The sequence below is a fragment of the Coregonus clupeaformis genome, chromosome 8 (genome assembly GCF_020615455.1).
Source record: "Coregonus clupeaformis isolate EN_2021a chromosome 8, ASM2061545v1, whole genome shotgun sequence".
Taxonomy (NCBI): domain Eukaryota; kingdom Metazoa; phylum Chordata; class Actinopteri; order Salmoniformes; family Salmonidae; genus Coregonus; species Coregonus clupeaformis.
In genome coordinates this window covers 45,263,749-45,288,602 of record NC_059199.1, presented here as the reverse complement: position 1 = coordinate 45,288,602, position 24,854 = coordinate 45,263,749, and the positions used below count along the sequence as shown (strand labels likewise).

General features: G+C 43.0%; 1 protein-coding gene across 3 annotated transcripts in view; it reads left to right on the top strand.

Moving 5' to 3' along the window:
- LOC121571815 (protein NDRG1) overlaps positions 1 to 24,854 on the top strand; it is a 42,554-nt gene that overhangs the window by 531 nt on the left and 17,169 nt on the right. The window contains exon 1 of one of the 3 annotated variants that reach the window (XM_041883512.2): positions 21,560 to 21,714. The exons of 1 other annotated variant lie outside the window; for it this stretch is intronic. The gene's annotated coding sequence lies outside the window, so the exon portion shown is untranslated. Of the gene's footprint in view, positions 1 to 21,559; positions 21,715 to 24,854 lie in introns of those variants that run through there. One more of the 3 variants, XM_041883513.2, reaches the window with a different exon arrangement.

Below are 24,854 nucleotides of genomic sequence, written 5' to 3'. Positions count from 1 at the left end.
GTGCACTATATAGGGAATAAGGTGCCATTTGGGACAAAGCCTCAATCAGAGTCAGACATGTTTGCTACCATGTGTATAGTACAACAGCATCTGTGCTAACTGGCACATTGTCTGTTTGCCTCATAGTCCACAGGAAGGCCTCAGTTGGTTTTATGACCATAAAGCCTTTAACATACTTATTGTGTTTTTATCTTTCTCACCTTTTAATATTTAGTTTGTTAAGCACTTTAAATTGCATTTTCTGTAAGAATTGTGCCGTATAAATAAAGTTTGATTGGTTGATTGATACATCTCATGAAAGAGCAGCACAAGGTGATCCTACCTTATACTACATGTAGGATATCTTGTCTATAACAATATCAGAGACATGCTGTTTTGAATTTTGTCAGACTAAGAACATAATTCAGCCAATGACTTTCAAAATATATATGCCATTTAGCAGATGCTTTAATCCAAAGCGTGCGGGTATGGGTGAATGAGATTCGTATGGGTGAATGAGATTCGTATGGGTGAATGAGATGTTATGTTATGACACCTATCACAATCTTTGTTCAAGTTTTTATTGTTACACCACATATTAGCTTTGCATTCCAGCCTGGTATAAGAGACTACCCACATATCAGTATTATGAACAGAGATCTGTAGGCATGACATTAGTCTTAGCTGCCTCGTGTGAATGTGTGACTGTGGAGGGAGCTAGTCCCGGGTCTGCAGTCCAGAGAGGAAGAAAGAGAGGAGGATGGTGCAGTCAGTCAGCACTCTGTGTCCACAGCATAATTCCATGCTATGGATTACTGATGGCCGACCTAGATTGCTCTCTCTCTCTCGCTCTCTCGCTCTCTCTGTCTCTCTCTCGGCATGGGAAACATATGTTAACATTTCCAAAGCAATGAAATAAACAATCAAAATGAACAGTAAACATTACACTCACAAAAGTTCCATAAAATAAATACATTTCAAATGTCATATTATGTCTATATACAGTGTTGTAATGATGTGCAAATAGTTAAAGTACAAAAGGGAAAATAAATAAACATAAATATGGGTTGTATTTACAATGGTGTTTGTTCTTCACTGGTTGCCCTTTTCTTGTGGCAACAGGTCACAAATCTTGCTGCTGTGATGGCACACTGTGGTATTTAAATATGGGAGTTTATCAAAATTGGGTTTGTTTTCGTATTCTTTGTGGATCCCTGTAATCTGAGGGAAAATAGTGTCTCTAATATAGTCATACATTTGGCAGGAGGTTAGGAAGTGCAGCTCAGTTTCCACCTCTCTCGCTCTCGCTCTCGCTCTCGCTCTCTCTCTCTCTCTCTCTCTCTCTCTCTCTCTCTCTCTCTCTCTCTCTCTCTCTCTCTCTCTCTCTCTCTCTCTCTCTCTCTCTCTCTCTCTCTCTCTCTCTCTCTCTCTCTCTCTCGACATTGTAGCGTATTAATGAGATTTCTTTAAGTGTTTCCTGCCAGATGTGGTCTCTCTCTCTCAGCTTTTTGTTCCAAATATTGACTTCCCATGCAAACAGGATGATCACACCAATACGATGTTTATAAAGGTAAATATGATGAGATGTGGTATCAGAAGTGCATTTTAGGAAAACAAACATCCAATCCAGATTACTTAGATGTCAGAGGGAGAGAGAGAGTGAGAAACAGAGAGGGTGATAGAGAGTGAGAGATAGACAGACAGAGAGAGAGAGATGTGGATGGATGGCCCTGTGTGGTAGTAGGGTCTAGTATACTTCTCATTTTGGCAGTAAACCTGTAGTGCTTTTTTCACTTTCACTATATTTTTTGCTCATGTCCTTTTAGCAAACTGTGGGAAAACTAGGTCAAATCCATTAAAACAGGCTATAGAAGTAGGCTATTGCACAATACTGCTGCAGAGTATGATACATTGATAAATTAGCTGCTAAAGGCATGTTCTCAATGGTAGCATTTCATCCACTTGTTATGAAAGTAGAAATTAAATTAGGTTCAACACATTAGACATAATAACCAACCCCTTAGTGCAAGTACTGTTCGATTGCCTCAAGCTGCGCCACAAGCTTGCAGACGCAGGAGGATAAAAAACACAAAACACACACTTTGCGCCCCGCCAAATAATAGTACTACAGCAAACACGCGGCAGTCACGCTGCACTCGTCTTTCACGTCAGGACAACGCCTTGTGATTCACACCACTTTGATAAAACGACCAAGCTGCGGTCCAGGGATAAGCGAATGTCACCTTACTGTTCCAAGTTACATTCTAGCTTATCCCACTGCCATGCGCATTTGCACGCGCCAAAAAATGACACTCATAAAAGGCCTACATTTGGTTAATTAAACCAAATGTAGGCCTTTAATGAGTTTCTTATGTGTTGCTCATACTTGTCAATACTCTATACTGCATAGAGACTAATATTCAGTGCTGAAAGATGAAGAGAGTAGAATTGCAATTCTGTTTATTTGAATTGGCTTTTCTTTAGACTTTTTTTAACTAGATAAAATGTTGTGTCTGTAGGTCTATAAGAACTCCCATTTTGAGATAAGAAGCCATTGATAGTTTGGCTTCTAACAATATTATCCACATTTACAACTTAATTCATAACTTTTAATAACCCTATTTATAATGCTTAATGAATGATAGATAATACAACAACAATGTAACCTTGTGTGTGTGTGTGCGCGCTCATGCAGGAAGGGGAGTGTAAAAACGCTTAAAGGCATCTCATGACTAAGGTTAGGATAGGTTAGGTTAACAAAATCATTAACAGGTCTCTTCTGATATCCAGGCCAAATACTCAAGTGCCCACCGACTCCACCTCAAACTATAATCATTAACCTCGGTCACAAGCAAGTTAGGGCAGTCTGTATCCATATTTACTGAATAACATGGAGCATATCAAAGATAACAAAAGGGTAATTGTTTACCTATTTTGAGGGGGAAGTTCTTTTCAAGGATGTAAGGGCTGTAGTGAAAACCAATAGATCAGGGGTCTCCAGCAGGTTGATCGGGAGCTACCAGTAGCTACCAGTAGCTCGCAGCCCACCTATGAGTAGTATCAGACACCGCAAACTCCCAGCTACTATCTAATCAACGCAACTTTTACATTATCCCACCCCTGGTTAGCTACTATTGGCTTAAAAAGCCAAACCTAACACAATATCTGCCAATTAATTTCCAGCAATATTGCCCCTGTCTGTCTGTATGGTGCTTGCGTTTGTCTATCACTCCGTGTGTAGCCAGTTGATGTCATGGTTATCGTGGTAGCTGTGGTCGGGAGAGGTTGTGTTTTCTCTAGCAGGAGGTAAGCTTGGCTTCTTATATGGTGTTGAGTAAAGCTTAAACCATGTATTTAGATTGTAGGTAGGTAGTTGTAGTTAGGTATTGTAGGTAGTTTATTTAGGTAGTTATTGTAGGTTTCTGTAGGTAATTATTGTAGGTAAGTATTGTTTACGGCGGAGCCCGGCGAAGCACGAGGCTAGCTATCTAGCGGGTAGCTACTGGTAACGTTTAGCAACGGTGGAGAGTTGTTTCCAATGTTATTTCACGCTTAAAGAGTACCTGTAATTAAGCCAGCTAGCTACCTACCATTCAGCCGTTTTTCTAACCTCATTATCTGAGCCATCAACGTTAGGTAGTTAGTAGCTACTGTACTTAATTACACCTACTGATTGCAGAAGACAAATGTCAGCTGGTGTCGGGTAAGGTTGGCTTTATACATAGCTTGGGCTTTGTCGAGTAAGGCTTAATTATGTATTTAGATTGTAGTTAGGTACTGTAGGTAGGCCCGCAGCACGAAGCTAGCTAGCTAGCCGTTTTTCAAACAAAGTCAACACAGTAGCCATTGCTAGCTAGCCAACACGACCAGCTAACTGTACTGTAGCAGCTAAATACAATATATTTGTGCTAGCTAGCCAACGTTTAATTTTTGCTGCGTTATGAAAGGAACTAGACACGGACACGAATTATCTGTTTAGTGTGTTAACACACTATTGGTAGTTTGTTGTAACCAAGTATTGGTGCTAAACTGTGTGTTATTGGATGCTAGCATGCTAGTTAGCTATGGCGTCATAGTTAGGCATCGTGGGCTGTTGTGGGTAGTTATTGTAGGTTAGCATTGTTTTCCGGCGGTGCCGGGTGTAGCACGAAGCTAGCTAGCTAGCCGTTTTCAAACAAAGTCAACACAGTAGCCATTGCTAGCTAGCCAACACGACCAGCTAACTGTACTGTAGCAGCTAAATACAATATACTTGTGCTAGCTAGCCAACGTTTAATTATTGCTGCGTTATGAAAGGAACTAGACACGGACACAAATTATCTGTTTAGTGTGTTAACACACTATTGGTAGTTTGTTGTAACCAAGTATTGGTGCTAAACTGTGTGTTATTGGATGCTAGCATGCTAGTTAGCTATGGTGTCATAGTTAGGCATCGTGGGCTGTTGTGGGTAGTTATTGTAGGTTAGCATTGTTTTCGGCGGTGCCGGGTGTAGCACGAAGCTAGCTAGCTAGCCGTTTTTCAAACAAAGTCAACACAGTAGCCATTGATAGCTAGCCAACACGACCAGCTAACTGTACTGTAGCAGCTAAATACAATATATTTGTGCTAGCTAGCCAACGTTTAATTATTGCTGCGTTATGAAAGGAACTAGACACGGACACAAATGATCTGTTTAGTGTGTTAACACACTATTGGTAGTTTGTTGTAACCAAGTATTGGTGCTAAACTGTGTGTTATTGGATGCTAGCATGCTAGTTAGCTATGGTGTCATAGTTAGCTAGCTGAATAAAGTAAGTTGAGTCTATTCCCTGAAACATTGAACTGCTGTAGTTCACAACAATTCTAATTTCTAAAAGTGGAAGTTGGGAGAGTTTTTGTTCGGGTGGTTCAGTGAAACAATTATAGTTTCTGAGGTGGAAGTTTTGGTGAGGGAGGCCCTACTCTCTCCTTTCCCAGATGTTTAGTTCATTTCATTCCGATCTCCTCTGCATTATTGTAGCCATTTGCTACAGCCTGTCAACTATGCCTCTGCCTATCCCTGTTCTCTCCTCTCCGCACAGGCTACACAAACGCCTCACACCGCGTGGCTGCTGCCTCTCTAACCTGGTGGTCCCTGCACGCACCCCACACCTGGAGTTCCAGGTCTCAGGCAGCCTCTGGAACTGCCGTTCTGCTGCCAACAAAGCTGACTTCATCCCAGCCTATGCTAACCTCCAGTCCCTCGACTTCCTGGCGCTGACGGAAACATGGATTACCACTGAAAACACTGCTACTCCTACTGCTCTCTCAGAGGGGTGGTGGCACAGGAATCCTCATCTCTCCCAAGTGGACATTCTCAATTTTTCCCCTAACCCATCTGTCTATCTCCTCATTTGAATTCCATGCTGTCACAGTCACTAGCCCATTTAAGCTTAATATCCTTGTCATCTATCGCCCTCCAGGTTCCCTTGGAGAGTTCATCAACGAGCTTGACGCCTTGATAAGTTCCTTTCCTGAGGATGGCTCACCCCTCACAGTTTTGGGGGATTTCAACCTCCCTACGTCTACATTTGACTCATTTCTCTCTGCCTCCTTCTTTCCACTCCTCTCCTCTTTTGACCTCACCCTCTCACCGTCCCCCCCTACTCACAAGGCAGGCAATACGCTTGACCTCATCTTTACTAGATGCTGCTCTTCTACTAATCTCACTGCAACTCCCCTCCATGTCTCCGACCACTACTTTGTTTCCTTTTCTCTCTCGCTCTCCTCCAACACTACTCACTCTGCCCCTACACAGATGGTAATGCGCCGCCGCAACCTTCGCTCTCTCTCTCCCACTACTCTCTCCTCTTCCATCCTATCATCTCTCCCCTCTGCTCAATCCTTCTCCCTCCAATCTCCTGATTCTGCCTCCTCAACCCTCCTCTCCTCCCTTTCTGCATCCTTTGACTCTCTGTGTCCCCTATCCTCCCGGCCGGCTCGGTCCTCCCCTCCAGCTCCGTGGCTTGATGACTCATTGCGAGCTCACAGAACAGAGCTCCGGGCAGCGGAGCGGAAATGGAAGAAAACTAAACTCCCTGCCGACCTGGCATCTTTTCACTCCCTCCTCTCTACATTTTCTTCATCTGTTTCTGCTGCTAAGACCACTTTCTACCACTCTAAATTCCAAGCATCTGCCTCTAACCCTAGGAAGCTCTTTGCCACATTCTCCTCCCTGCTGAATCCCCCCCTCCTCTCTCTCTGTGGATGACTTCGTCAACCACTTTGAAAAGAAGGTTGACGACATCCGATCCTCGTTTGTTAAGTCTAATGACACTGCTGGTCCTGCTCACACTGCCCTACCCTATGCTTTGACTTCTTTCTCCCCTCTCTCTCCAGATAAAATCCTGCGACTTGTGACTGCAGGCCGCCCAACAACCTGCCCGCTTGACCCCATCCCCTCCTCTCTTCTCCAGACCATCTCCGGTGACCTTCTCCCCTACCTCACCTCGCTGATCAACTCATCCTTGACCGCTGGCTATGTCCCTTCCGTCTTCAAGAGAGCGAGAGTTGCACCCCTTCTCAAAAAAACCAACACTCGATCCCACTGATGTCAACAACTACAGACCAGTATCCCTTCTTTCTTTTCTTTCCAAAACTATTGAGCGTGCCGTCTTTAGCCAACTCTCTTGCTATCTCTCTCAGAATTACCTTCTTGATCCAAACCAGTCAGGTTTCAGGACTGGTCATTCAACTGAGACTGCTCTTCTCTGTGTCACGGAGGCTCTCCGCACTGCTAAAGCTAACTCTCTCTCCTCTGCTCTTGTCCTTCTAGACCTGTCTGCTGCCTTTGATACTGTGAACCATCAGATCCTCCCTCTCCACCCTCTCCGAGCTGGGCATCTCCGGCGCGGCTCACTCCTGGATTGCGTCCTACCTGACCGGTCGCTCCTACCAAGTGGCGTGGCGAGAAGCTGTCTCCGCACCACGTGCTCTCACCACTGGTGTCCCCCAGGGCTCAGTTCTAGGCCCTCTCCTATTCTCCCTATACACCAAGTCACTTGGCTCTGTCATATCCTCACATGGCCTCTCCTATCATTGCTACGCTGACGATACACAACTAATCTTCTCCTTTCCCCCTTCTGATAACCAGGTGGCAAATCGCATCTCTGCATGTCTGGCAGACATATCAGTATGGATGACGGATCACCACCTCAAGCTGAACCCTGGCAAGACGGAGCTGCTCTTCCTCCCGGGGAAGGACTGCCCGTTCCATGATCTCGCCATCACGGTTGACAACTCCGTTGTGTCCTCCTCCCAGAGTGCGAAGAGCCTTGGCGTGACCCTGGACAACACCCTGTCGTTCTCCGCTAACATCAAGGCGGTGACCCGATCCTGCAGGTTCATGCTCTACAACATTCGGAGAGTACGACCCTGCCTTACACAGGAAGCGGCACAGGTCCTAATCCAGGCACTTGTCATCTCCCGGCTGGATTACTGCAACTCGCTGTTGGCTGGCCTCCCTGCCTGTGCCATTAAACCCCTACAACTCATCCAGAATGCCGCAGCCCGTCTGGTGTTCAACCTTCCCAAGTTCTCTCACGTCACCCCCCTCCTCCGCATACTCCACTGGCTTCCAGTTGAAGCTCGCATCCGTTACAAGACCATGGTGCTTGCCTATGGAGCAGTGAGGGGAACGGCACCTCCGTACCTTCAGGCTCTGATCAGTCCCTACACCCAAACGAGGGCATTGCGTTCATCCACCTCTGGCCTGCTGGCTCCCCCTCCTCTGCGGAAGCATAGTTCCCACTCAGCCCAGTCAAAACTGTTCGCTGCTCTGGCACCCCAATGGTGGAACAAGCTCCCTCACGACGCCAGGACAGCGGAGTCACTCACCACCTTCCGGAGACATTTGAAACCCCACCTCTTTAAGGAATACCTGGGATAGGATAAAGTAATCCTTCTACACCCCCCAAAAAAAAAAAAAAAAAAAAAAAAACATTTGGCTATAGGGTGAATGCACCAATTTGTAAGTCGCTCTGGATAAGAGCGTCTGCTAAATGACGTAAATGTGCCCTTGAGCAAGGCACTTAACCCTAATTGCTCCTGTAAGTCGCTCTGGAAAAGAGCGTCTGCTAAATGACTAAAATGTAAAATGTAAATGTATAACCATCTTGTGGGTTGACAGAAATACTTTCATCAAAACCTTCTCAATAAAATGTTAACTGCAAAGTAGGCTTACCTGGCAGAAGTACACTATATATACAAAAGTATGTGGACAGCCCTTAACATTAGTGGATTTGGCTATTTCAGCCACACCCGTTGCTGACAGGTGAATAAAATCGAGCAAACAGCCATGCAATCTCCATAGACAAGCATTGGCAGTAGAATGGCCTTACTGAAGAGCTCAGTGACTTTCAACATGGCACCGTCATTGGATGCCACCTTTCCAACAAGTCAGTTCGTCAAATTTCTGCCCTGCTAGAGCTGTCCTGGTCAACTATAAGTGCTGTTATTTTGAAGTGGAAACGTCTAGGAGCAACAACGGCTCAGCCACAAAGCGGTAGGCCACACAAGCTCACAGAAGCACGTAGCACGTAAAAATTGTCTGTCCTCGTTTGCAACTCACTCACTATGAGTTCCAAACCCCTGTACCCCCTGTACCCCCTGTATATAGCATCGTTATTGTTATTTTATTGTGTTACTTTGTATTATTTTATTTTAGGTTATTTACTAAATATTTTCTTAACTCTATTTCTTGAACTGCATTGTTGGTTAAGGGCTTGTAAGTAAGCAGTTCATGGTAAGGTCTACAACTGTTGTATTTGGCGCATGTGACAAATAAAATAAAATGTGATTTGAAACTGCCTCTGGACGCAACGTCAGCACAAGAACTGTTCGTCAGGAGCTTCATGAAATGGGTTTCCATGGCCGAGCAGCCGCACACAAGCCTAAGATCACCATGCGCAATGCCAAGCGTCGGCTGGAGTGGTGTAAAGCTCGCCGCCACTGGAGCAGTGGAAACACGTTCTCTGGAGTGATGAATCATGTTTCACCATCTGGCAGTCTGACGGATGAATCTGGGTTTGGCGGATGCCAGGAGAACACTACCTGCCCGAATGCATAGTGCCAACTGTAAAGTTTGGTGGAGGAGGAATAATGGTCTGGGGCTGTTTTTCATGGTTCGGGCTAGGCCCCTTAGTTTCAGTGAAGGGAAATCTTAACGCTACAGCATACAATTACATTTTAGACGACTCTGTGCTTCCACCTTTGTGGCAACAGTTTGGGGAAGGCCCTTTCCTGTTTCAGCATGACAATGCCCCTATGCACAAAGCGAGGTCCATACAGAAATGGTTTGCCTGGTACAACATTTACAACACTAGTTAGATGTGGCCTACATCTCTCTGCGTCCTAAATGGCACCCTATTCTCTACATAGTGCACCACTGGCAGCCTGTACCCTACATAGTAGTGCACTACAAAACGAAGGAGCTGATCGTGGACTTCAGGAAACATCAGAGGGAGCACGCCCCCATCCACATCGACAGGGCCGCAGTGGAGAGGGTGAAAAGCTTCAAGTTCCTCGGTGTGCACATCACTGACAACCTGAAATGGTACATCCACACAGACGGTGTGGTGAAGATGGTGCAACAGTGCCTATTCAACCCCTAAGACCGTCACAAACTTTTACAGATGCACCATTGAGAGCATCCTGTCGGGCTGTATCATCGCCTGGTACGACAACTGTACAGTCCGAAACCACAGGGCTCTCCAGAGGTTGGTGCGGTCAGCCCAACACATCACCGGGGGCACACTGCCTGCCCTCCAGGAAATCTACAGCACCCGGTGTCACAGGAAGGCCAAGAAGATCATCAAGAACCTCAGCCATCTGAGCCACATCCTGTTCATCTCACTACCATCTAGAAGGCGGAGACAGTACAGATGCATCAAAGGTGTGACTGAGAGACTGAAAAACAGCTTTTATCTCCAGGCCATCAGACTGTTAAATAGTCACCATAAAATATTGATTTGATTTGAATAGGGTACCATTTGGAACGCAAACATACTCTGTCTAATTTTTCATCTCAACTGCTGAGCATATGTTTTTTTATGGCACAATAATAGGGAAAGCGGTGTCATCATCCCTAACATTTCTTCTTTGTTTGTGTTGGATGTGTTCTTGTGGAAACCCACATAACAAATATTACAGTTTACTATAGAATAATACAGTACTTACTATAGAATTCTGTAGTTAACTGTAGTATACTGTAGAATACTATACTACACACTGTAGTATCCCTCGATCATGTGTAGTACTTAGTATAGAATTGTGTAGTATACTGTAGAATAGTATAGTAAATACTACAGTATTATCCCCCAAAAACACTGTAGTAAATGCTACAGAAATGTTCGCAAAAACACTACAGTCCGCAAAAACACTACATGTTTTAAACTATAGTAAACACTACAGTATTTAATTGACATATACCCTGCCCAGTCCCCTCCCCATATCCCAATTTGTGCCACTCCTAAGTGAGAAACCTACATGCCAAGTATAGACCATATATTGTGTTCCCTATGGTCATAGAAAAGAGCAGAAGCTCTGAACTCGCCGTTCAGAACCCAGTCCTACATACAGTTGAAGTCGGAAGTTTACATACACTTAGGTTGGAGTCATTAAAACTCGTTTTTTCAACCACTCCACACATTTCTTGTTAACAAATTATAGTTTTGGCAAGTCGGTTAGGACATCTACTTTGTGCATGACACAAGTAATTTTTCCAACAATTGTTTACAGACAGATTATTTCACTTATAATTCACTGTATCACAATTCCAGTGGGTCAGAAGTTTACATACACTAAGTTGACTGTGCCTTTAAACAGCTTGGAAAATTCCAGAAAATGATGTAATGGCTTTAGAAGCTTCTGATAGGCTAATTGACATCATTTGAGTCAATTGGAGGTGTACCTGTGGATGTATTTCAAGGCCTACCTTCAAACTCAGTGCCTCTTTGCTTGACATCATGGGAAAATCAAAATAAATCAGCCAAGACCTCAGAAAAAACATTGTATACCTCCACAAGTCTGGTTCATCCTTGGGAGCAATTTCCAAATGCCTGAAGGTACCGCGTTCATCTGTACAAACAATAGTATGCAAGTATAAACACCATGGGGCCACGCTTCCGTCATACCGCTCAGGAAGGAGACCCAGTCTGTCTCCCAAAGATGAAACTACTTTGGTGCGAAAAGTGCAAATCAATCCCAGAACAACAGCAAAGGACCTTGTGAAGATAGTGGAGGAAACAGGTACAAAAGTATCTATATCCACAGTAAAAAAGTCCTATATCGACATAACCTCAAAGGCCGCTCAGCAAGGAAGAAGCCACTGCTCCAAAACCGCCATAAAAAAGCCAGATTATGGTTTGCAACTGCACATGGGGACAAAGATCGTACTTTTTGGAGAAATGTCCTCTGGTCTGATGAAACAAAAATAGAACTGTTTGACCATAATGACCATCGTTATGTTTGGAGGAAAAAGGGGGCCCCTTGCCAGCCGAAGAACACCATCCCAACCGTGAAGCACAAGGGTGGCAGCATCATGCTGTGGGGGTGTTTTGCTGCAGGAGGGACTGGTGCACTTCACAAAATAGATGGCATCATGAGGAAGGAAAATGATGTGGATATATTGAAGCAACATCTCAAGACATCAGTCAGGAAGTTAAAGCTTGGTCGGAAATGGGTCTTCCAAATGGACAATGACCCCAAGCATACTTCCAAAGTTGTGGCAAAATGGCTTAAGGACAACAAAGTCACGGTATTGGAGTGGCCATCACAAAGCCCTGACCTCAATCCTATAGAAAATGTGTGGGCAGAACTGAAAAAGCGTGTGCGAGCAAGGAGGCCTACAAACCTGACTCAGTTACACTAGGTCTGGCTCTATCAGGAGGAATGGGCCAAAATTCACCCAACTTATTGTGGGAAGCTTGTGGAAGGCTACCTGAAACATTTGACCCAAGTTAAACAATTTAAAGGCAATGCTACCAAATACTAATTGAGTGTATGTAAACTTCTGACCCACTGGGAATGTGATGAAATAAATAAAAGCTGATAGAAATCATTCTCTCTACAATTATTCTGACATTTCACATTCTTAAAATAAAGTGGTGATCCTAACTGACCTAAACAGGGAATTTTTACTAGGATTAAATGTCAGGAATTGTGAAAAACAGAGTTTAAATGTATTTGGCTAAGGTGTATGTAAACTTCCGTCTTCAACTGTACCTACCTACCTACCTACCTACCTACCTACAGGTTATGGAATATTTGCTATTTTGGTATTTCTCCAGTAGGTTTCCTCAAGGAGAAACCTCCCCACTTCTATGGGAAAGACAATTGTCACGCCCTGGCTCTGGGGACTCTGAAATGTTGAGCCAGGGTGTGTAGTTTCTGTGTTATATTTTCTATGTTGATGTGCTAGATTGTTTAGATCAATGTTGGCCAGGGTGGTTCCCAATCAGAGGCAGCTGTATCTCTTTGTCTCTGATTGGGGACCATACTTAGGCAGCCTGTTTGGCACTAGTCGGTGTGGGATCTTGTTCCGTAAAGGTTTGTTTTGTGTAACCTAGGACTTCACGTATCGTTTGTTTGTTGTTTTGTGTCGTGTTAAGTACTTAATAAAATGTACGCTTATCACGCTGCGCCTTGGTCCGTATCTTCCGTTAACGATCGTGACAACAATAAAACAAAAACACTTTAGTAAATACTACAGTAATGTCCCCAAAAACACTACAGTAAATACTACAGTATACTACAGTCCGCAAATATACTACAGTAATTACTATAGTATATAGTACTATTTTTTTTACTACAGTATTTATACTATAGTAAACTGTAAATACTACAGTATACTGCAGTAAATACTACAGTAAAGTCAGCAAAAACACTGCAGTGAATACTATAGTATTTGTACCATAATATACAGTATAGTCTTTTTTCATGTGGGAATGCTAAGTACCATCAATGGAAAGAGCCTCACTACATCATTGGCCTGGCCAGCATTTAAGATGCAATCCATACTTGCCTAACTGTCATGTCACAAGTGTCTGAGTCACAAGCCCTCATCATTGTTACACACCAGTTGCATCACTCTACCTCTGAATGCTGATTCGATCCAGTCAAAATGGATATCCTGATGACATCGCCACAGACTTATGCACACACTATACTGTAAGTGGCTTTGGAAAAAAGTGTCTGCTAAATGGCATATTATTACTGAATATCCATACTCCCTCTGAAGAGTGCTACAGACTAAAGACCTACATGCAGGAATGGAATTTAAGGATTTTGGCCACTGGCTAGTAGACTGCAATTTTTACTAGCCCGCGTCCAAAATCTGTGCCATGCGATATATGAAAATACAATATTTGACTAGCCGAGTGGCTAGTTAGGCACATTTTCTACTTGCCGGTCTGAAAAGTACTAGCCACGGGCTAGCGGGCTAGCTTAATTTCCATCCCTCCATACATGTCCTCTCTACTCTACCTTGTTTCCCAGGAGCCTGGGGTGAGGGGAGAAAGGTTCACTCCTACACATCCAATAGATTTGACCTCACCACAAAGAGAGGACAGGTGAGGTGGGACAAACAGGACTTGAATTGTATTTACAGTGAAGATCAGGGCAGTAGAGCAATGCATGAACACAGCGTGCTCACAAATCAAACAGGACCCTAAACTCTATGACCCTCAAATGGTAGGGCGGCAGGCATCCTAGCGGTTAAGAGCATCAGACCAGTAACTGAAAGGCCGCTGGTTTGAATCCCAAAGCCGACTATGTGAAAAATGTGTTGACGTGCCCTTAAGTAAGGCACTTAATCCTAATTGCTCCTGTAAGTCGCTCTGGACAAATGTAAATCAGAAAAGTTTGCAAGGGGGAAAATAGAATGTGGAAAAATATTGATGATGATTATAAATCAAATAAATTACCACTCAGCAAGTCCTACACCCCTCATAACCTGAGTCCCAATGTCCCAGACTCTTGTTCACATACATAGTGCACGTAAATGTCAGACACCAGATAGTGTGTGAGGAACCCTGGCCCTCTTTCAGCTGCGTATACATGAACACACACACACACACAGTTGCCAGGAGAGGCATTTCTGACTTCTCTCACAAACACCGTAATCAGCCAGGTAGAAGTCCACTATTCTTATCAAGTGTTGAGACAGTCTTTGACCCAAATACACAGTCCTAAATCTCCTATTAACTACTCACGTCCTGCACTATATCAAACATGAAATCTATTGAGAATCATCATCATTCAAGACTGAAGTTACAGGTAACTGCCAAAATAAAGGAAACACCAAGATAAAGTGTCTAAATAGGGGGTTGAGCCGGAACAGCTTCAATGTACCTTGGCATAGATTCTACAAGTGTCTGGAACTCTATCGGAGGGATGCGACACCATTCTTCCACAATAAATTCCATCATTTGGTGTTTAGTTGAAGGTGGTGGAAAACGCTCTCTCAGGTGCCGCTCCAGAATCTCCAATAAGTGTTCAATTGGGTTGAGATCTGGTGGCTGAGATGGCCAATCTGGAGGCAAAAGAAATGCACACCTGCCAGCGGAGCAGAACACTTGAAAAAGAAAATGAGAGCCTCACACTCAAGGAGCTCAGATGCAACAACTCTACAACCAACATTTCGACAGACAAGCTGTCCCCATTCGACTGAGACTGAGACTGCCATGGCATATGGTTTACATTGTTTTCATGCTCATAAAACCATTCAGTGACCACTCGTACCCTGTGGATAGGGGCAGACAAAATAATGACATGCCCAGCATTTTTATACATGACCCTAAGCATGATGGGATGTTAATTACTTAATTAACTCAGGAACCACACCTGTGTGGAAGCATCTGCTTTCAATATACTATTTATATTTGTATTTATTATGGATCCCCATTAGCTGCTGCCAAGGCAGCCAAGGCAGCAGCTACTCTTCCTGAGGTCCAGCAAAATTAAGGCAGTTATACATTTTAAAAACCTTACAATTAATTCATAACAGATTTCACAACATATTAAGTGTGTGCCTTCAGGCCTCTACTCTCCCACCACATATCTATAACACAAAATGTATAGTGCGTATGTTATTGTGTGTTTGTATGCATGTGTCTATGTTTGTGTTGCTTCACAGTCCCCGCTGTTCCATTAGGTGTATTTTTATCTGTTTAAAAAAAAATGAATTTTACTGCTGGCATGAGTTACTTGATGTGGAATAGAGTTCCATGAAGTCATGGCTCTATGTAGTACAGTGCGCCTCCCATAGTCTGTTCTTGACTTGGGCACTGTGAAGAGACCTCTGGTGGCATGTCTTGTGGGGTATGCATGGGTGTCCGAGCTGTGTGCCAGTAGTTCAAACAGACAGCTCGGTTCATTCAATATGTCAATACCTCTCACAAATACAAGTAGTGATGATGTCAATCTCTCCTCCACTTTGAGCCAGGAGAGATTGACATGCATATTATTAATGTTAGCTCTCTGTGTACATCCAAGGGCCAGCCGTGCTACCCTGTTCTGAGCCAATTGCAATTTTCCTAAGTCCCTCTTTGTGGCACCTGACCACACGACTGAACAGTAGTACAGGTGCGACAAAACTAGGGCCTGTAGGACCTGCCTTGTTGATAGTGCTGTTAAGAATGCAGAGCAGCACTTTATTATAGACAGACTTCTCCCCATCCTAGCTACTGTTGTATCAATATGTTTTGACCATGACAGTTTACAATCCAGTGTTAGTCCAAGAAATGTAGTCTCCTCAACTTGCTCAATTTCCACATTATTCATTACAAGATTTAGTTGAGGTTTAGGGTTTAGTAAATGATTTGTCCCAAATACAATGCTTTTAGTTTTTGAAACTAACTTATTCCTTGCCACCCATTCTGAAACTAACTGCAGCTCTTTGTTAAGTGTTGCTGCCATTTCAGTCGCTGTGGTAGCTGACGTGTATAGTGTTGAGTCATCCGCATACATACAGTGAGGGAAAAAAGTATTTGATCCCCTGCTGATTTTGTACGTTTGCCCACTGACAAAGAAATGATCAGTCTATAATTTTAATGGTAGGTTTATTTGAACAGTGAGAGACAGAATAACAACAAAAAAATCCAGAAAAACGCATGTCAAAAATGTTAGAAATTGATTTGCATTTGAATGAGGGAAATAAGTATTTGACCCCTCTGCAAAACATGACTTAGTACTTGGTGGCAAAACCCTTGTTGGCAATCACAGAGGTCAGACGTTTCTTGTAGTTGGCCACCAGGTTTGCACACATCTCAGGAGGGATTTTGTCCCACTCCTCTTTGCAGATCTTCTCCAAGTCATTAAGGTTTCGAGGCTGACGTTTGGCAACTCGAACCTTCAGCTCCCTCCACAGATTTTCTATGGGATTAAGGTCTGGAGACTGGCTAGGCCACTCCAAGACCTTAATGTGCTTCTTCTTGAGCCACTCCTTTGTTGCCTTGGCCGTGTGTTTTGGGTCATTGTCATGCTGGAATATCCATCCACGACCCATTTTCAATGCCCTGGCTGAGGGAAGGAGGTTCTCACCCAAGATTTGCTGATTTTGTACGTTTGCCCACTGATCAGTCTATAATTTTAATGGTAGGTTTATTTGAACAGTGAGAGACAGAATAACAACAAAAAAATGTCAAAAATGTTAGAAATTGATTAGCATTTTAATGAGGGAAATAAGTATTTGACCCCCTCTCAATCAGAAATATTTCTGGCTCCCAGGTGTCTTTTATACAGGTAACGAGCTGAGATTAGGAGCACACTCTTAAAGGGAGTGCTCCTAATCTCAGTTTGTTACCTGTATAAAAGACACCTGTCCACAGAAGCAATCAATCAATCAGATTCCAAACTCTCCACCATGGCCAAGACCAAAGTGCTCTCCAAGGATGTCAGGGACAAGATTGTAGACCTACACAAGGCTGGAATGGGCTACAAGACCATCGCCAAGCAGCTTGGTGAGAAGGTGACGACAGTTGGTGCGATTATTCGCAAATGGAAGAAACACAAAAGAACTGTCAATCTCCCTCGGCCTGGGGCTCCATGCAAGATCTCACCTTGTGGAGTTGCAATGATCATGAGAACGGTGAGGAATCAGCCCAGAACTACACGGGAGGATCTTGTCAATGCTCAAGGCAGCTGGGACCATAGTCACAAAGAAAACAATTGGTAACACACTACGCTGTGAAGGACTGAAATCCTGCAGTGCCCACAAGATCCCCCTGCTCAAGAAAGCACATATACAGGCCCGTCTGAAGTTTGCCAATGAAAATCTGAATGATTCAGAGGAGAACTGGGTGAAAGTGTTGTGGTCAGATGAGACCAAAATCAAGCTCTTTGGCATCAACTCAACTCGCCGTGTTTGGAGGAGGAGGAATGCTGCCTATGACCCCAAGAACACCATCCCCACCGTCAAACATGGAGGTGGAAACATTATGCTTTGGGGGTGTTTTTCTGCTAAGGGCACAGGACAACTTCACCGCATCAAAGGGACGATGGACGGGGCCATGTACCGTCAAATCTTGGGTGAGAACCTCCTTCCCTCAGCCAGGGCATTGAAAATGGGTCGTGGATGGGTATTCCAGCATGACAATGACCCAAAACACACGGCCAAGGCAACAAAGGAGTGGCTCAAGAAGAAGCACATTAAGGTCCTGGAGTGGCCTAGCCAGTCTTCAGACCTTAATCCCATAGAAAATCTGTGGAGGGAGCTGAAGGTTCGAGTTGCCAAACATCAGCCTCGAAACTTTAATGACTTGGAGAAGATCTGCAAAGAGGAGTGGAACAAAATCCCTCCTGAGATGTGTGCAAACCTGGTGGCCAACTACAAGAAACGTCTGACCTCTGTGATTGCCAACAAGGGTTTTGCCACCAAGTACTAAGTCATGTTTTGCAGAGGGGTCAAATACTTATTTCCCTCATTAAAATGGAAATCAATTTATAACATTTTTGACATGCGTTTTTCTGGATTTTTTTGTTGTTAGTCTGTTTCTCACTGTTCAAATAAACCTACCATTAAAATTATAGACTGATCATGTCTTTGTCAGTGGGCAAACGTACAAAATCAGCAGGGGATCAAATACTTTTTTCCCTCACTGTAGACACACTGGCTTTGGTCAAAGCCAGTGGAATGTCATTAGTAAAGATTGAAAAAAGTAAGGGGCCTAGACAGCTGCCCTGGGAATTCCTGATTCTACCTGGATTTTGTTGGAGAAGCTTCAATTAAAGAACACCCTCTGTGTTCTGTTAGACAGGTAACTCTTTATCCACAATATACAGTAGCAGGGGGTGTAAAGCCATAACACATACGTTTTTCCAGCAACAGACTATGATCGATAATGTCAAAAGCCGCACTGAAGTCTAACAAAACAGCCCCCACAATATTTTTATCATTAATTTCTCTCTGCCAATCATCAGTCATTTGTGTAAGTGCTGTGCTTGTTGAAACTCCTTCCCTAAAAGTGTGCTGAAAGTCTGCTGTCAATTTGTTTACTGTAAAATAGCATTTTATCTGGTCAAACACAATTTTTTCCAAACGTTTACTATGGGTTGGTAACAAGCTGATTGGTTGGCTATTTGAGCCAGTTAAGGGGGCTTTACTATTCTTAGGTAGGGGAATAACTTTTGCTTCCCTCCAGGCCTGAGGGCACACACCTTCTAGTAGGCTTAAATTGAAGATATGGCAAATAGGAATGGCAATATCGTCCGCTATTATCCTCAGTAATTTTCCATCCAAGTTGTCAGACCCCGGTGGCTTGTCATTGTTGATCGACAGTAATACTTTTTTCACCTCTTCCACACTTACTTTACAGAATTTAAAATTACAATGCTTGTCTTTCATAATTTGGTCCGATATTCACTACCACTTGGATGTGTAGTGTCAGTGTTTGTTGCTGGCATGTCATGCCTAAGTTTGTTAATCTTGCCAATGAAAAGATAATTAAAGTAGTTGGCAGTATCAATGGGTTTTGTGATGAATGAGCCATCTGATTCAATGAATGATGGAGCGGAATTTGCCTTTTTGCCCAAAGCTTTTTACCATCAATCTTTATGTCATTTAGCTTTGTTTCATAGTGTAGTTTATTTTTATTTTATTCAGTTTAGTCACATGATTTCTCAATTTGCAATACATTTGCCAATTGGTTGTGCAGCCAGACCTATTTGCCATCTCTTTTGCCTCATCCCTCTCAAACATACAATTTTTCAATTCCTCATCCATCCACGGGGATTTAACAGTTTTTAAAGTCATTTTCTTAATGGGTGCATGCTTATTAGTAACTGGGATAATAAAAGTCGTATTCCTATTAACTTCCAGTGTAGTGAGAGCGACTTTATCACGGTGCTACGTCATACCGGACGGATTTCTGCCTGCTTGAATGCCAATAACTCAGTTACACATGAACACATGAAATGACCCAGGGAATCAATAGAACATCACTCACAGATGCACAAAAACAATATATAATTCAAAATAGGTGAACCTTTCCTTTAATATAATCAAACTTGATTTGCTAGATTGCAAGAATGTTTTCTGTGTAGTATGAATTGAATGTTCCTGAATGGGAAACTATATTTTTGTAATGGATCTATTGTTATTTGCTCTTATTCAGTTTGTTGGTCTAGTACTTAGTGACTTAGTGATTAGCATAATGGTTATATTTTCTATCCAATGCTTCCATTGTATTCCATGTGTTCCAATTGAGGGCCTCACATTACATACCCACAGTGAAGGCATTGTATTGCCCCAGTGACTTTACACACAGACACACAGTTATGCAATGCAACAGTTTATTGACGGAACAACATTGCTGTTATCTATCAAAGTGTTATGATTTGTACTAATAAGTGTGAATGATCGTATACACAGTATCTCTCAGAACAAAGAAGACACATCAAGTATGAATTAATCCAATACAGTACAACTTTACAAGCTTAACTCTTCCTAGGTCATTGATGCGTCCCAAACAGCACCCTATTCCCTACGTAGTGCACTACTTTTGAGCAGAGTTCATATAGTCTCGAAAACCTGACCCTAGGGTCGGGTTTTCGAGATGAGAGCTCATAGGGCTCTGGTCAAAAGTTGTGCACTACATAGGGAATAGGGTGCCATTGGGCCCTGGTCAAAGTAATCAGTGTTGGGGAAAAATGAACTACATGTAGTTCAATTTGTAAAATAAACTACATTTTGCAGTAGCTTGGTAAAAAAAAAAAATACAATCTTGGTAATGTTTTTAGTAGGTAATTACTTTTTTGCCATGTAGCGGTGAAGATAACTACTGGAACTACCAAGATTTTTTTTGCAAAAATCAAATAATATACGGGTGAAGTAGGCAAGAATTTCCTTTCTTTTTCGGCCTCAGACCTGCCTCATTCTCACTTCAAACATCATTTTTGTGTTTAAAACTGACAAATGACAAAATTCTGTTAATAAGAGTGATCTGTTCTTGCACTTTTGTATTCTTTGACATTTCAGATTTAGAAAGGATAATTTTTCATGAAGTAGTTTGGATGTAGTGAACTACTTTTTCAACGTAACTTTAATTAAGTAAACTACATTTTTATTAAGGGTAGCTTTAGCGTAGCTTAACTTCTTCCAGTGTGAAGAAATTGGTAGCTTGGTAAACTATATTTTCAGAGTAGCTTCCCCAAAACTGAAAGTAATGCACTATGTAGGGAATAGGGTGCCATTCAATAGGTCACCAGGAAACTGAAGTCAATGACATAGGTTAGTATTGATTGGAGTATTGATTGAGCAACACAGAGATAGAAAGCACTATTTATAGAGGATCCCTAATACCATATCCAGAAATGCTGAGGGAAGAGGAAAGGCTTCCCTTGATACAGACTTCTCTCTGGGTAGCTCTGGTCAAGGGCGTAAGTGTGTGATCCTTAGTGAAGGAACATGCTCTAAAGACCTGGACCAGAGCTACTCTGGAAAATAAAAACCCAAGGTTGCATTCCTTCTCTTCCTCCTCTTCCCATGCCGGATGTTAACGGTTGCTTAAAGTTTGTGCTTAAAAGTTGCCCTTGGCAGGTTGACAGGCAGTCAGAGGGAGTGAAGAAAACCTCCCTGACTCCCTTTCGCTTTAAGATACAATATAGATGAATTAGTTTGGCATGGCCTTGTATAAATAAGACAGGGTTTCCAAGATTCCAGTACACACCCAGCCTGTCTAGTGAAAGTGTAATCTAGTAATATCCCAGTAATTATCACCTAACTGACTGTTGACAAATTAACAAGCGTTCCCGAAATAAACCCACATCAAAAGTAATCCTCTCAGATGCCAAACACGTTGCAAAATTTGTAAATGTAATAATTGCACTACAAATGCAAAAAATGTCCGGATAAATACATGTAGGTAGAGGTGAGAAGTGGGCATCGATGAATGAAGGCTAGTACTAGGCTACTTCACTACAACTGTCAATCAGCAGTCTCTGCGTCATCCCTTTTGTCATGCAACCGCTGGAAACAGTATAGCAGTATTACCAAATGCAGTGATATTGCCCAATAGCAAGTGGAGGAGAAGAGGAATGGGGATGGGCTGTCTCCTAATGCTTTATAAACGCCCGGATACATCTTCCGTCAGATGCACGTAGCGAGAAAATAGAACCAACCATTTGTTAGTGAATACATTTTACTGAGGCGATTTGCAAACAATTTAAAGTGTTTAACTACTTTGTGTGGGTGTTCAACAGTGGACAATCAAACTTAACAGGTAAGTGTTTTTTCATCGATCTCTGGATATTACGTCGCAATTTAATTGACCTAAATGCAGGTCATTTAAACTTTCCAGATGTTAGTGGCAGTGTAGCTACTGCGTCAAACCAGCATGTGCACGCACCACGAGCTCCATTATGCCAAACAGGAAATTTGTTGTTAACAATTTCAACAGTTTAAAAAAAAACTTTTTTTGTTGTAATTTTACGCCTTTTTTTCTCCCCATTTTCGTGATATCCAATTGCGATCTTGTCTCATCGCTGCAACTCCCCTGCGTTTGTGTATTAGTGTGTAGTGATGGGAAACCGAGGCTTTCTAGAAGCCTTTGGGACTTCCACCAAAATGTGCCGGAAAACTGTTTATTACTCGGAGCTTTTAACACAATGCACATTAGTGATATCTGCTGGCCAGCAATGAAAAGCAGCGTTTGATGTTCATATATAAATATTGTCCATAAAATTCATCAAATCACTGTGGCGTAGTGGTTAGTCTTGGGTTTTAGTAGCCTATTATCAGTTACTGTTACAGGTTTTCACCTTCTGTCATGCTTCACTTTTTTGCTGTGAATCCTTTTTTTCTTTCTGTAAAACTGTGAATCATTATTTAAGCTAGAAGCCTATACTTTATTAAATAAAATGAATTGTTTTAACAACAATGTGCAGAATTACTACACTGAACAAAAATATGAACAAAACATGGAAAGTGTTGGTTACATGAGCTGAAATAAAAGATCCCAGAAATTGTCCAAATGCACAAAAAGCTTATTTCTCTCAAATGTTGCGCACAAATTTGTTTACATCCCTGTTAGTGCCAAAATAATCCATCCACCTGACAGGTGTGCCATATCAAGACGCTGATTAAACAGCATGATCATTACACAGGTGCACCTTGTGCTGGGGACAATAAAAGGCCACTCTAAAATGTGCAGTTTTGTCACACAACAATGCCGCAGATGTATCAAGTTGAGGGAGCATGCAATTGGCATGCTGACTGCAGGAATGTCCACCAGAGTTGTTGCCAGAGAATGTAATGTTCATTTCTCTACCAAAGCCCCCTCCAAAGCCGTTTTAGAGAATTTGACAGTACGTCCAACTGGCCTCATAACAGCAGACCACGTGTAACCACGCCAGCCCAGGACCTCCATATCTGGCTTCTAAACTTGTAGGATCATCTGAGACCAGCCACCCGGACAGCTGATGAAACTGTGGGTTTGCACAACTGAAGAATTTCTGCACAAACTGTCAAAAACTGTCTCGGGGAAGCTCATCTATGTGCTTGTCGTCCTCACCAGGGTCTTGACCTGACTGCAGTTTGGCGTCAGTGGGCAAATGCTCACCTTCGATGGCCACTGGCACGCTGGAGAAGTATGCTCTTCACGGATTAATCCCGGTTTCAACTGTACCGAGCAGATTGCAGACCGCATGTATGGCTTTGTGTGGGTGAGCGGTTTGCTGATGTCAACGTTGTGAACAGAGTACCCCATGGTGGCGGTGGGGTTATGGTATAGGCAGGCATAAGCTAAGGACAACGAAGTTAATCACATTTTATCTATGTTCATTTGAATGCACAGGAATACCGTGACGAGATCCTGAGGCCCATTGTTGTGCCATTCAGCCTCCGCCACCACCTCATGTTCATCGAGAGCATCCTGATCGATTGCATCACCGCCTGGTATGGCAACTGCTCGGCATCTGACCATAAGGCGCTACAGAGGATAGTGCGTATTGCCCAGTACATCACTGGGGCCAAGCTAACTGCCATCCAGGACCTATATACTAGGCGGTGTCAGAGGAAGGCCCCAAAAAAATTCTAAGACTCCAGTCATAGAATGTTCTCTCTGCTACCGCACGGGAAGCAGTACTGGAGCACCAAGTCTAGGTCCAAAAGGTTCCTTAACAGCTTCTACCCCCAAGCCATAAGACTGCTGAACAATTAATCAAATGGCCACCTGTGATAATGTTACTTTGAAACGAGCATCGGTACATTTGGTCGGATCCGTAGTGCTTTGAAAACCGCATCGGAGCTCCGGTATCAATCGTCCCATCACTAGTTCTTGACATGGTTTCTCTCGTGAATGATTTGATTTCTTTCTAGAGAAACGGCGCGTTGGGCTCACAAAAGAAACAAACTAAAGGGAATTAAAGTAATTTGAACTGACTCTGTCAAAAAAGTTTTTATATTAATTTTTATTGGTTAATCGCTCCGCACTAATTAGGAAGCAATAGGCCTACATGTATATAATATTTCCAGGTCTCATCCCAGTGTTTAAAGATATTATTGGAAAATAGATATATCAATGCATAGGATGATGTTTTGATAATATGCTTAGCAGATATCTCAAATGAAGGTAGTTAAGTCAAAAGTAGTAAGCTAGGCCTACACCATAACCCTCTAGCCCAAAGGCCAGCAGATGGCGATTTTGAGTCATTTCCATCTTACTGTCCAAACGCATTGTAAATCAAATCAAATTGTATTGGTCACATACACATATTTAGCAGATGTTATTACGGGTGTAGCGAAATGCTTGTTTTCCTAGCTCCAACAGTGCAGTAGTATCTAACAATTCACAACAATAAACACAAATTTAAAGTAAAATAATATATAAATATTAGGATGAGCAATGTCGGAGTGGCATTGACTAAAATACAGTAGAATAAATACAGTATATACATATGAAATGAGTAAAGCATTATGTAAACATTATTAAAGGGGCTAGTGTTCCATTATTAAAGTGACCAGTGATTCCATGTCTATGTATATAGGGCAGCAGCCTCCAAGGTGCAGGGTTGAGTAACCGGGTGGTAGCCGGCTAGTGATGGCTAATTAACAGTCTGATGGCCTTGAGCTAGAAACTGTTTTTCAGTCTCTCGGTCCCAGCTTTGATGCACCTATACTGACCTCGCCTTCTGGATGGTAGCGGGGTGAACAGGCCGTGGCTCGGGTGGTTGATGTCCTTGATCTTTTTGGCCTTCCTGTGACATTGGGTGCTGTAGGTGTCCTGGAGGGCAGACAGTGTGCCCCCGGCAACGCGTTGGGCAGACCGCACCACCCTCTGGAGAGCCCTGCGGTTGCGGGCGGTGCAGTTGCTGTACCAGGCGGTGATACAGCCTGATCAGATGCTCTCAATTGTGCATCTGT